The sequence below is a fragment of the Lepidochelys olivacea genome (genome assembly GCF_965140295.1).
Source record: "Lepidochelys olivacea isolate rLepOli2 genome assembly, chromosome: 8".
Taxonomy (NCBI): Eukaryota; Metazoa; Chordata; order Testudines; family Cheloniidae; genus Lepidochelys; species Lepidochelys olivacea.
Window position 1 is genome coordinate 74,768,531 of NC_140418.1, and position 12,018 is coordinate 74,780,548.

A 12,018-nucleotide genomic window follows, 5' to 3' on the forward strand; every position below is an offset into this window, starting at 1 on the left:
ACTGAACTCAGATGAGGAGTGGGGGACTGGGAGCTGATGGGGCAACAGGAGACAGGCAGATTGGATAAGGTGCCAGGAAAGGATGAAACTGGGACTGGCTGAGCAAACAGACTATGAACAAGTGGGTGGGGACTAGAAATGGCTGGAGAAGGAGAATGGGTTTTAAACTGTAGGGGTGTCTGGAGAGAAGGATGCGGGTGGAGAAGCTTGAGGAGCTAGGTGAGAGGATAGGGATGAGGAGCCAGAAGAGGCTATGCTCCCTAGAGAATGTTTCCCCTCTAGAGCCTGGAATGGAATCCAGATTCCTGAGTCTCCTCATTCCTCTGCTGATAGCAAATATCTGGAAATCCACTGACAGTGCCCCCATCCTTTCCTAATACTGGTCCATAAAGGATGACACTATTACTGTTATCAATTGCTCCCTGCCACTTTCCCCTAAAACTTTATCCTTTCTGCCCTATCCCTGTCCCACTTTTCCTTTTATCCATTATCTGTCCAATTCTACCTGAGGACATGGGATTTGTAACTTAAGGTTTTGCCTAGAGGGATTCTCTGTGTTTTGAATCTGATTACCCTGTAAGGTATTTACCATCCTGATTTTATAGTGGTGATTCTTTTACTTTTTCTTTAATTAAAATTCTCTTTTAAGAACCTGATTGCTTTTTCATTGTTCTTAAGATCCAAGGGTTTGGGTCCTTGGTGGGATTTTTTTGGTGAGAATCCTCAAATTGGTGAGGATTTTTATCAAGCGTTCCCTAGGAAAGGGGGTGTAGTGCTTGGGGGGATATTTTGTACGGGGGAGACGTTTTCAAGTGGGCACTTCCCCTGTTCTTTGTGTAACACTTTGGTGGTGGCAGTGTTTAACCTAACCTGGTAAGAATAAGCTTAGGGGGTCTTTCATGCAGGTCTCCACATATGTACCCTAGAGTTCAGAGTGGAGAAGGAACCTTGACACCCAGCTTTTCTTGGCTTTGCAGAATTTACGGTATAGATGTGACCTAATAATTCCCTAGCAGAGTTATCTTGCCTTTTAATGTGAATGCATTTTTTTAAATGTTCAGTCTTAATTCAATGACTTAGTGGTGCAAGCACATTAAAAACTTGGAGGGGACTAGGAATGATGAGGAATCTAGGAATGATGAAGTCCTTCACTCAGAGTGTAATTTAATAACAAAAAATTAGTCGTCCCTACAAGTTTTCAATAGAGAATCTGTTTCTTTTGAAATGTTATCTGGACCCCAAATATCAGATCTTTGTAAGGTATTCCAGGATATACCATTCTTAATGTAGGGAAAACCAAATTGTAAAGAGCATTGGGAGAAACTCTTCGGAGGAGCAATTTGAGGTACAGTACTAAGGTCTCTAGTGAATTTTCTAAAGAATTAATATTTCATTTGAAGCATTTTGATTAGGGCTGTCAAGCAATTAAAAAAATTAATTGCGATTAATTTTGTGATTTTAAAAAAATCACAATTAATCGCACTGTTAAACAATAATAGAATACCTTTTTATTTAAATATTTTTGCATGTTGTCTACATTTGCAAATATATTGATTTTATTTACAGCACTGAATATGGTGTACAGGGCTCAATTTACATTTATTTTTTATTACAAATATTTGCACTGTAAAAAAAAAAAAAAAAGGTATTTTTCAGTTCCCCCATTACAAGTACTGTCATGCAATCTATTTATTTATCACGAAAGTTGAACTTACAAATGTAGAATTATGTACAAAAAAAACTGCATTCAAAAATAAAACAATGTAAAACTTTAGAGCCTACAAGTCCACTAAGTCCTACTTCAGCCAGACAAGTTTGTTTACATTTGCAAGAGATAATGCTGCCCACTTTTTGTTTACAATGTCACCTGAAAGCGAGAACAGGTGTTTGCATGGCACTGTTGTAGCCAGAGTCACAAGATATTTACGTGCCAGGTGCGTTAAAGATTCGTATGTCCCTTCATGCTTCAACCACCATTCCAGAGGACATGCGTCCATACCGATGATGGGTTCTGTTCGAGAATGATTCAAAACAGTGCGGACCAATGCATGTTCATTTTTTATCATCTGAGTCGGATGCCACCAGCAGAAGGTTAATTTTTCCTTTTTGGTGATTTGGGTTTTAGTGGTAGTTTCCACATCGGAGTGTTGCTTTTTTAAGACATTTGAAAGTGTGCTCCAAGCCTCGTCCCTCTCAGATTTTGGAAGGCACTTTCAGATTCTTAAATCTTGGGTTGAGTGCTGAATCTATCCTTAGAAATATCACATTGATACCTTTGTTGCGTTTTGTCAAATCTGCAGTGAGAGTGTTCTTAAAATGAACAACACGTGCTGGGTCATCACCCGAGACTGCTGTAACATGAAATATATCGCAGAATGCGGGTAAAACAGAGCAGGAGGCATACAATCCCCCCCCCAAGGAGTTCAGTCGCACACTTAATTAATGCATTATTTTTTAATGAGCATCATCAGCATGGAAGCATGTCCTCTGGAATGGTGGCCAAAGCATGAAGGGGCATACGAATGTTTTGCATATCTGGCATGTAAATACCTTGCAATGCCAGCTACAAAAATGCCATGCGAATGCCTGGTCTAACTTTCAGGTGACGTTGTAAATAAGAAGCGGGCAGCATTGATTCCCATAAATGTAAACAAACTTGTTTTTCTTAGCAGTTGGTTGAACAAGAAGTAGGACCTAGTGAATTTGTAGGCTCTAAAGTTTTACACTGTTTTTTGTTTTTGAATGCAGTTATGTAACCAAATTTACATGTGTAAGTTGCACTTTCACGATAAAGAGATTGCACTACAGTACTTCTATGAGGTGAATAGAAAAATACTATTTTTTATCATTTTTACAGTGCAAATATTTGTAATCAAAAATAAAAAATCAAAAATAAAGTGAGCACAGTACACTTTGTATTCTGTGTTGTAATTGACAATGTAGAAAAACCTCCAAAAATATGTAATAAATTTCAGTTGGGATTCTATTGTTTAAAATAGCGATTAATCACAATTAATTTTTTTGAGTTAATTTTGATTAATCGACAGCCTAATTTTGACTTTAGGATCCACTTAAAGATACATACTGTCATTCAGAGAATGTTTGGTACTCAAGTTTCTGCATTGTCACTGCTTTATTCCTCTAGTGATTTGTTACACTTCCCTTCTACAGTTCCATGCTGTTGTTAGATCTGACCTCTACTAAGTTAAATCAGAACATGCCATCTTAAAATGGCTGTTTTTAAAATAATTCCATAAAGTGTTAATAGAACATTAATGTTGAATGAATAAATATCAGTAGACACCAAATTAAGATTCACATGCAACTTTAGCAGTGGCCCCTTGCACTATTTATTATGATATTTAAATATATTATATTTATTTACATTATTTTAATTACATTAGAGCATTATATCTAAAATAATATAGTATCTTACAACTTTTTTCTACAACCATGATTAATTTCCCCTGGAACAAGTGAAGATACCCCTTTTCAATAAGATCTGCATATTTTTATGCCAAATTTCAACTTTCAATCCACAGCTAATTTGGCTGTGGATTTATGTGTGGTGTTTTATTTTAATAAAAGTTGCAAGTATATTTTTATAATGGGGAAAAAATGTGTATTACTTTTCTACCCTCCTACCTGTGCAAAAAGGGTCAACTGACTTTGTTCAGACTTTCCAAAATAATTCACCTCTGGGCAGAGACCATGCTAGGAAATCTTCTACAATCAGTTTGTTAGGCTGGTGACAGTTGTGCACATTCAACTGTAGCCAATACTGCTCCCTCTACAATAACATTGTATTTTAGTGAAGCATAGATGATTGCTACCATCTAATTTGGTATGAAGTTCAAAATCCCTCAGATGATTCTTTTGTGACACTTTGCTACATTTAGGATGTAGATGTTTAAAATAATAACAAAGCATAGGTCCAAAGATTTTAAAACCCCAGCTGTTTTCCCTAGCAGGGACTCTAGCCCCCAGGCTTAAAAAATGAAGCTAATGATTTAAAAATCAATAGTTTACTCCCAAATTCAATTTTCTCATCAGTTCTAATGTGCATGCAGGTTAAGGAACTGGCTGTTCTGGAAACTGAAATCCTCTGTTTATTCACAGGTCAGATACGATGCAGGCAGCCAAAGTGTGAGCTTTCTTACACTGGCCCATTGCTGACCTGAGCTCTGATTTGGAGGGACCACCTTCTATAAGGGTAAGAGGTAGTTCAGTCTCCTTACTACAGGTAGTTCTCTCCTAGGTCTTTCTCCATCAGAGATTTCTAATAGTAGTTTACTTTGAATTTTGTATGTGGTGAGCATTTATAGTGTTAATGACTCTTCTGGCTTAGAGAAAATATATGATCTGAACCATAAACCCATGATACTATACCTGTTTGTTTGGATTATAGAATTAAAATATTTTCTGGATGGATAATTCCATTATGAGGTATCTTGCCCTTCCTTTGAAGCGTCTGGTACACTGTCAGTACTGTCTGCTCAACTAGATGGACGATTTTTCTGATCTGATTTGATAATTCCGGTGTTGCTATATTATTCTTCTGTTGTACGTTGCAGTTTTCTCTAAACAGTTATTTGAGGAAGCAGAGAGGGAGAGAAACTAGATGTAAGTAAGAGGAGCCTTGAGTATTTGAATTGTTCTAAGCTACCTGAATCTTTAAAAGTCAGCTTTCTTTAGTAAGGGTTGATTTGGTTAATCTTATTTCATGTTCCTTTCCAAAATTTATATTAAAGGTGTGTAATATCTTGTTACACTATAGGATGAGCATCCACAGTACCCCAAGATCAGTTTAAAAAAATTTCAGTGATCTTTTTCAAGTATCCATAAGCAAAAGTTTAAGTTCAGGTACCATAAACCATGGTATTTACCCTTTCACAGAAAATTTCAGAAAAGTCAGTAGTTGCAAATACTTTGAAAAAGTGTTTATATTTTTTAACTGTGACTGTTATTTCTAGGTAAATATTATCTTTGTATGTAAAGAAAAACTGCACTCATTTTATTCTCTCCAGCAGTCTAAAATTGTAAAGGGTATGAAATGGTTCTCATAATAAATAAAGCATGTTTTATGGTTGACTGTCTTGTTGAAGTGACTTAATTTGCAACACTGGTAGTTTAGGAACAAAAAAGCACAACTCTAAGCAAGTTTCAGATTGTAACATTTCAAATAACTTAAAATGAAATGTTTTGTAGAAACAAGTTTTGATTGCTGAAACATCATTAAAGCAGTCTGACAATTTTATTTAGTTTCTTTCAGCAGTCTGTCACACAGGTGTTGTCACAAGTGGCATTTCTTCAACAAGATGGCTACTTGGGCTCAGAGTTGCCAATTTATTTTCCCCAAACACACTTAATGTTTTATTCATGGCAAGCTATACTTCTTACTTATACTGAAGCTTTGTATTTTTGGATGGAACCAGGTGACATTCTGTTAGGGGGGAGGGATAACTCAGTGGTTTGAGCATTGGCCTGCTAAACCCAGGGTTGTGAGTTCAATCCTTGAGGGGGCCATTTAGGGATCTGGGGCAAAAATTGGGGGTTGGTCCCGCTTTAAGCGGGGGGGTTGGACTAGATGACCTCCTGAGCTCCCTTCCAACCCTAATATTCTATGATTCTTCGATGAAAGTTTTCTTGGAAGACTCAAACAAATCTAAGCGGAATAGATAAGGAGAGATGGATATTAAAAATAAGGATGATACTTTCATATCTTGATAGCAGAAGGTGAGAGGATAGATGTTGTTGCAATTCAAGCACTAGACTGGGGTTCATGAGATCTGGATTTAGGTCCTTGCTCCGCCACACACTTCCTGTGTGATCTGGACAAATCCCTAAATCTCTCTATGCCTATTTTCCTGTCTGTAAAATGAAGGTGTTAATATTTCCTTACAACACAGATGTTGCAAGTATAAACTCCATTCATGTTTGTGAGTTGCTAAGATGGTGTAAAGCATGAATGTACTTTAGCTTTTTTGGGGAATAGGAGTTTAAATCTTAACTCATGGCATTAGGACTGTTGCAATACTTACGGGTGCATTATTGCTTTTCTATTTAACTTGTCGCATTATGCAGTGTTTGAAAACTCCACATGTCTGGGCTGACCAGGAAGCTTTCTTTGGTTAGTGCCATCAACATTTACAAAATAATTATTAAAAAACAAACAAACAAACAAAAAAACCTATAGTGCAGGAGTTCTCAAACATTCTGATAATGTGGTCACACCCTAATAGAGATTGGTTAACATTTTCAAAAGCATCTAAGTCACTTTTGAAAATGGGGTTTAGACTCCAAAAGCTGGGTTTATGCTACAAAGTTAGGTCAATATAAGTTGGCTTACATCAGCCTATTTGTGCGTACGTCTACCTCAAATTTTAGACTCAAATTTGTCTCCAGCCAATGTAAGCACCATATTACAGTGACTCAATAAAACCATCTCATTGAATGATATTGAGCCATGGTTGATCTACTGAGGTTGACGCAGTGCAAGTGTAGATGCTGCTTGATCTATGTCGTCCCTAACAGTCCTCTAGCAGCTGTCCCCAATGCCTGACACTGACCACTCTGCTGCCCAGGGGCCACGTAGACCAGAAGCTACCATCCTTTAGAAACTCTGTGTATTTTTAAAATGTTTTTTCCTGATTGCCCAGCTTTGTGAGCACACAAGCTGTCTCTTGTTTCATGCAATTGCCAAACTGACCGTGTTAGCTCCATGCACTAGATGTGCTTCTGTGTGGAGTAGATTGGAGGCACTGGATCTCCTGGGCCTGTGGCGAGAAGAGACTGTGTGGGCACAGCTATGGATTAGCCATGGAAATGTGGACATCTATGAAAAGATTGCACAGAGAATGCAGGCAAAGGGATACGATAGGGATCAGCAGCAGTGCCATGTAAAAGCGAAGGAACTTCAGCATGCATACAATAAGGCCAGGGAGGCCAACAATCAGTCTGGTGCTAAGCTGCAGACTTACTTTTTTCACCAAGCTGCATGCCATACTTGGCGGATACTCCATTAGCACTCGTCAGACCACTCTAGATACCTCTGAGGAGCTTGAGACACAGAACCCCGCTGTGAACAGCAAGAAGGAGGGGTGTGGGGGGGGACACAGCATGGAGGTCCAGCTATGCCACCAGCCAGGACCTGTTTTTGAGACTCCACCACAATCTAGTGAGTCCCACCAGCTGAGCGCAGAGCCCAGTGAAGGGGAAAGAGCCTTGAGTGAGTGTGTGAATGCATTTTTCCTTACAGTGTTTAAATGTAAAGATAGAACCAGGCCCAACCCCAAATTAGCAGGACAAAGGTATACACTTTTCATTGCTTTGCTCCTACAAGTCAAAGTCAGCTGCTACACCTCTATCCTCCATCCTGGTGGCAACTTCTCCTTTGCCTCACAGATATTCTAAAGGACGAGCAGGCAGCTATAACCTTTGGAATATTTTTTCCCGCTGAATCCGGACCTGTGAGCAAACAATGCTAACATCCATGCCATCTACCAAAAGCATATTCAACTGTCATTCTGTGCCTGCTGAGCCAGCAGTTGAATCTTAACAGCATCACGCAAAGGTGGCTAGTGTATGGCTTCATACACAGGGAACAAGGGGTAGGCAAGGTTCCCCAAGATCATTAGTGGCATTCCAACATCACCAGTGGTAATCTGCTGGTTGGGAAGAATGTCTCTGCTTGCAGCTGTGTGACCAATCTTGTGTTCTTAAAGATGTGAGCAGTGCACCTTATCTGACTAGCCCACACTGATGTCAGTGAAGCATCCCTGGTAATCCATCAACACTTGCATAACCATAGAAAGTAGCTCTTTCTATTGATATACTCTGTGGCAAGCTGGCTGGTGCCAAAATAGGGATGTGTGTGCAATCTATAGCTTTACCACAGTTCAGGAATCCTCTTTCTGCAAATCCATTCACTATGTCCTGCACATTGCCAAGATTCACAGTCCCTGTGTAGCAGGAGATTATTAGTGGCCCTGCACACTTGCGTGACAATGGCCCTCACTAAATTTTCCAACCTCAAAATGATTTCCACTGACTGGTAGCAATGCAGTGTGGCAAGCTTCCATGGTGTGATCGTCACTCACTTCTTTGCTATCAATGTAGCTTTCATTATGGTGTCTCTGTGCTGGTGAGCTGGGGCTAGGTCAGCATGCAGATCCAGGAATGTGTCCATTTGCATCGAGAAATTCTGCAGCTGCTGCTGCTCGTTTCAAAGCAGCCACTGCTCGTCGATTGAATTACTGTCCAATACCACCACTCAGTGCTCATTTCTCAAGCTCAGGAGTGTTCCTTGACTGTCTGCAACTGCTCTGTGAATGCTACCAGCTACCTCAAATTGTTTTTTCACTGTGTCCCTCAGCAATCTATCCTGCAGCTCTGCAGATATTGGAGGATTGTTTGTCCGGTGTTTGCAACAGTTGTGAGAGTACTGCAGAACTCTGTAAGAGACTGTAGGTTGTGAAAGGGGTTGTGCCCACCTGGGTTTGTGGATTTTTATTTATTTATTTTTTTAAAGGCATGAAAATTATGGGATATGAATAGCATTATGGGAGGGAGAAAGTTACATGTTATGAACTTGACCCCTTTGCTCCCTGTCACCTGTGTGTGACTTTTTTTTACTCCACAATGCATTTTGAAAATTTCCCAAAAGGCAGCAATCCTGCCAGTAGCAAATACCACACTGGGATACCTATCTGCAGAGTCACCATACTGTGCATTAAAACAAGCACTCCTGGTGAGTACATGCAACACTGATGCAAGCAGCCAAGTATGCACAAGCGATATACTTATTGCCGTGGCTTTATGCTTAAATAAGTTGAATCAACTTGAAGTTTGTAGTGAAGACATGGCCTGAGTCATTTAGGTTCTTTTGACAATTTTATCCAGTATCTTGTGGGACACCTTCCCTCTCCATTCACAATCATGCAATCACCTGCTTTTCTATTAATTCTGCCAAAAATCCATGTGGTTGCTACAACAGTTGCTTTCACGGAAAAGTAATATTAGCAGTATGCAAAACTAAGGACTGACGCTTACCCAAATGACAGGAGAGGTTACATTACGAGAAGGGTTTCTGCACTATGTCTTGCATTCCTACTTCTTTTTGGGACCCGACTACTGACAAATGTACATGGGTGTCAAAATATGTTCCCTAACAATCTTTAGAACTTTATGGAGTGTATGGAAGTACCTGAGAGGATGCATACACTGAAGCCTGGGGCAAGTTACTATGGAGGGAGGTGGGGGGGGAACTGTAGGTGAAGTCTTGCAAGAGTGGCCCCTTCGTGGGTAGAGGCTGAAATGTATTGCATTGTTAAGGAATGTAGTACCTACATTTTGAAAGTGTGTGTGTGTGTGTGTGTGTGTAAATCACTGTGTTCCTGTCTGTTTAGAACTGTTTCTTCGATACTATTGAGTTTTCTAGAAAACTATATGTATTAGAGGGGAAAAATACATCTATTGGAGCCAAATCATAGAATATCAGGGTTAGAAGGAGGTCATCTAGTCCAACCCCCTGCTCAAAGCAGGACCAATCCCCAACTAAATCAACCCAGCCAGGGCTTTGTCTAGCCTGACCAAATAAGCAACTTCAGATGAAATCTTAGACATAATTATTGAGCTGCTTCTCTGGAGCTGTAATTCTGAAAAAGGGAAATGGGGACCATGATTTGGGCACTTGCAGAATGTCACTATTGTGGCGTATCCAGGGTTGCTTAGCTGATCGCACAGCTTCAGTGGCAAAATGTCATGGCTATGAACAAAAGCAGCAAACATATGTTCTTGGCTCTTATGTAATAGTAGGATACAAAGTGAAGAAGATTGCATCAGATTGAAACTTCAGGGAGAACTAAGTCAGCAGAATGTAACTGTCTGCAAACTAGAATTTGGGTAGAGCACTTTGGATAACAACCCATGATTTGTGTTTTGTGGGATCTTTAATGACTGCAAGCTGTTGGGACCCCAATTCTTTCATCTGAAAAACTGAACCTTCTTTAGCACACTGTGTTCTTTAACACTACCGGGGTATTGGTTCAGTACCTGAAAATAAGTCTTCTAAAGAGCCCCTATCAGTTCTTGCAGCATGCGGGGCTTTCTTTGGAAGTCTTGAATCCCAGCTATGAATTAAGGACAATTCTGCCTACCTTGAGACAGTACTACTCCATAATAGGGAAATTATATTTACCTCCCTCCCCCCAACCAAATTTTGTAATGGAAACCATTTTGACATCACAATAAGATGACCGTGGGTTGTATATATAATTATGCCTGTTGTCCCTTATGTGTATTGCAGTTGGGAGTAGAGAGTGACAGTGGAATCTGTTTTTGTCTGTTTGTTTTTTTGTTTTCTTCAATGTAGTCTTGTAAATTCCTTGTAAATAAACAAAGTCCTGTTTCTCTGAATACAGGAGGAACCAAAAAAACAAAAGAAGATATTTTCTTTGTTTAGATCACCAAGGCTCTTTAGCAAGCTGCAGACCCAAAAACTCCCTCTCATGCTCCTTCCAGAGCTGTACTCCATGCTTGTCCAGCCTGTTTCTTTCTCTCTCCCCCAGACTACATCTACACTTGCAGATGTAGAGCTCTGAGAGTTAAACTAACCCTCAGACAGCAGCAGGGAAAGCGCTGCTGTGGATTCACACTGTGCTCCTTGTGGCTATGGAGCATGTCCACACTCGCCACTATTGCAACGCCACAGAGAGCAGTGCACCGTGGTAGCTATCCCAGCGTGCAAGTGGCTGCAGGGTGCTTTGGGAAGGGTTTGCAATGCCTCATGGAGCAGGCACAGCATCACGATGCAGGTTTCCCAATCCCATTGTTCCAGGTTATCCTACTAGATTGCCAGCTGCTTTTCAACTGGGGGGCATGGAGTGTGACAGGGAGGGTGTTGTGTGTATGTGGGGGGTGAAACAGTGTGTTTTGGGGGGCGGAGAGTGTGTCCAGGACCGTCCTCACCAACTATGGTGCACTACGCAGCCTGAGCAGCTGCTCCCCACTGCTCCCCTGGGCTGCAATCAAGGCCTGCAGGGCTGGGGAGGCAGGAGCTGTTGGGGGCTGTTTTGGGGGGACCCCACAGGCCCAGAGCGGCTCAGGGGAATAGCTGGGCGCCTGGCGCCAGCAGCAGGAAGCAGAAGGACCCAGCCCTAGCCTGCTCCGCTCCCCTGCCCCAGCTGTGTCGCTCGGGGGAGGGGACTTGGGGAAAGGGGTCTGCCCTTCCCCCCCCACTCACCGGCAGTGGGAAGTGGAGCGACCCAGCCCCAACCTGCTCTGCTTCCCTGGCCCCAGCAAGGTCGCTTGCGGGAGGGGGAAGGACCGCCCTCGCACTCACTGGCAGCGGGAAGTGGAGCAATGCGGCTCGGAGCTGGTGGAGTGGGGTGGGCTGGGAACGGGTTGCTCCGCTTCCCATCGCTGCCGGTGAGTGCGGGGTCACTGGGGAAAGAGGTGCAATGGGGGTGGGGTGGGGGTGGAGCATGGGGAAAGACTAAGAGTCAAGGCGGAGGGAGTTGTCCCGGGCCCCACACTCCCCTAGGAATGGCTCCGCCCCTTGCAGTGGGCGCAGCCTGCAGCGGGGCAGGCTGGGGGATAGGGCTGGCTGCCGGAGCTGGTGCTGCCGCATATGCGGCACACAGCTGCCTAGGGCACCATGAAATTTGGGGCAGTTTGGTGCCCCAAATGTCATGGCGCCCCACGTAGCCGCATATTCTGCGTATGCCTAGGGATGGCCCTGCGTGTGTCAACATGCAGTCTTGTAAGTTCAGACAGCGGCAGGAGGAAACCCTGACATCAGCCCCACCCCTAGCCGGCCTCTCTGCTCTGATGTAGAGGCAGAGAGAGAGATTCTACAGTAATGGTTTGCTTTGTGTCCTGGAACAGATAGGCATGCCGGATGTCAGAAATGGAGCTTTGAAAGGGGATAGCTGCATGCCTGCAGCCGAGTTCAAAACCATGACAAGAGTGGCCACTTGACTTCAAGGGATTATGGGACGTTGCTGGAGGCCAGTCATA

The 12,018-nt window shown here is 42.2% G+C and overlaps 1 protein-coding gene across 2 annotated transcripts in view; it reads left to right on the forward strand.

Annotated features, from left to right (window-relative positions):
- Positions 1–12,018, forward strand: part of DIPK1A (divergent protein kinase domain 1A) — a 40,484-nt gene that overhangs the window by 13,010 nt on the left and 15,456 nt on the right. Inside the window, exon 2 of one of the 2 annotated variants that reach the window (XM_084637100.1) lies at positions 4,120–4,213. The exons of the other annotated variant lie outside the window; for it this stretch is intronic. The gene's annotated coding sequence lies outside the window, so the exon portion shown is untranslated. The remainder of the gene's footprint in view (positions 1–4,119; positions 4,214–12,018) is intronic. 2 annotated transcript variants of the gene reach the window in all.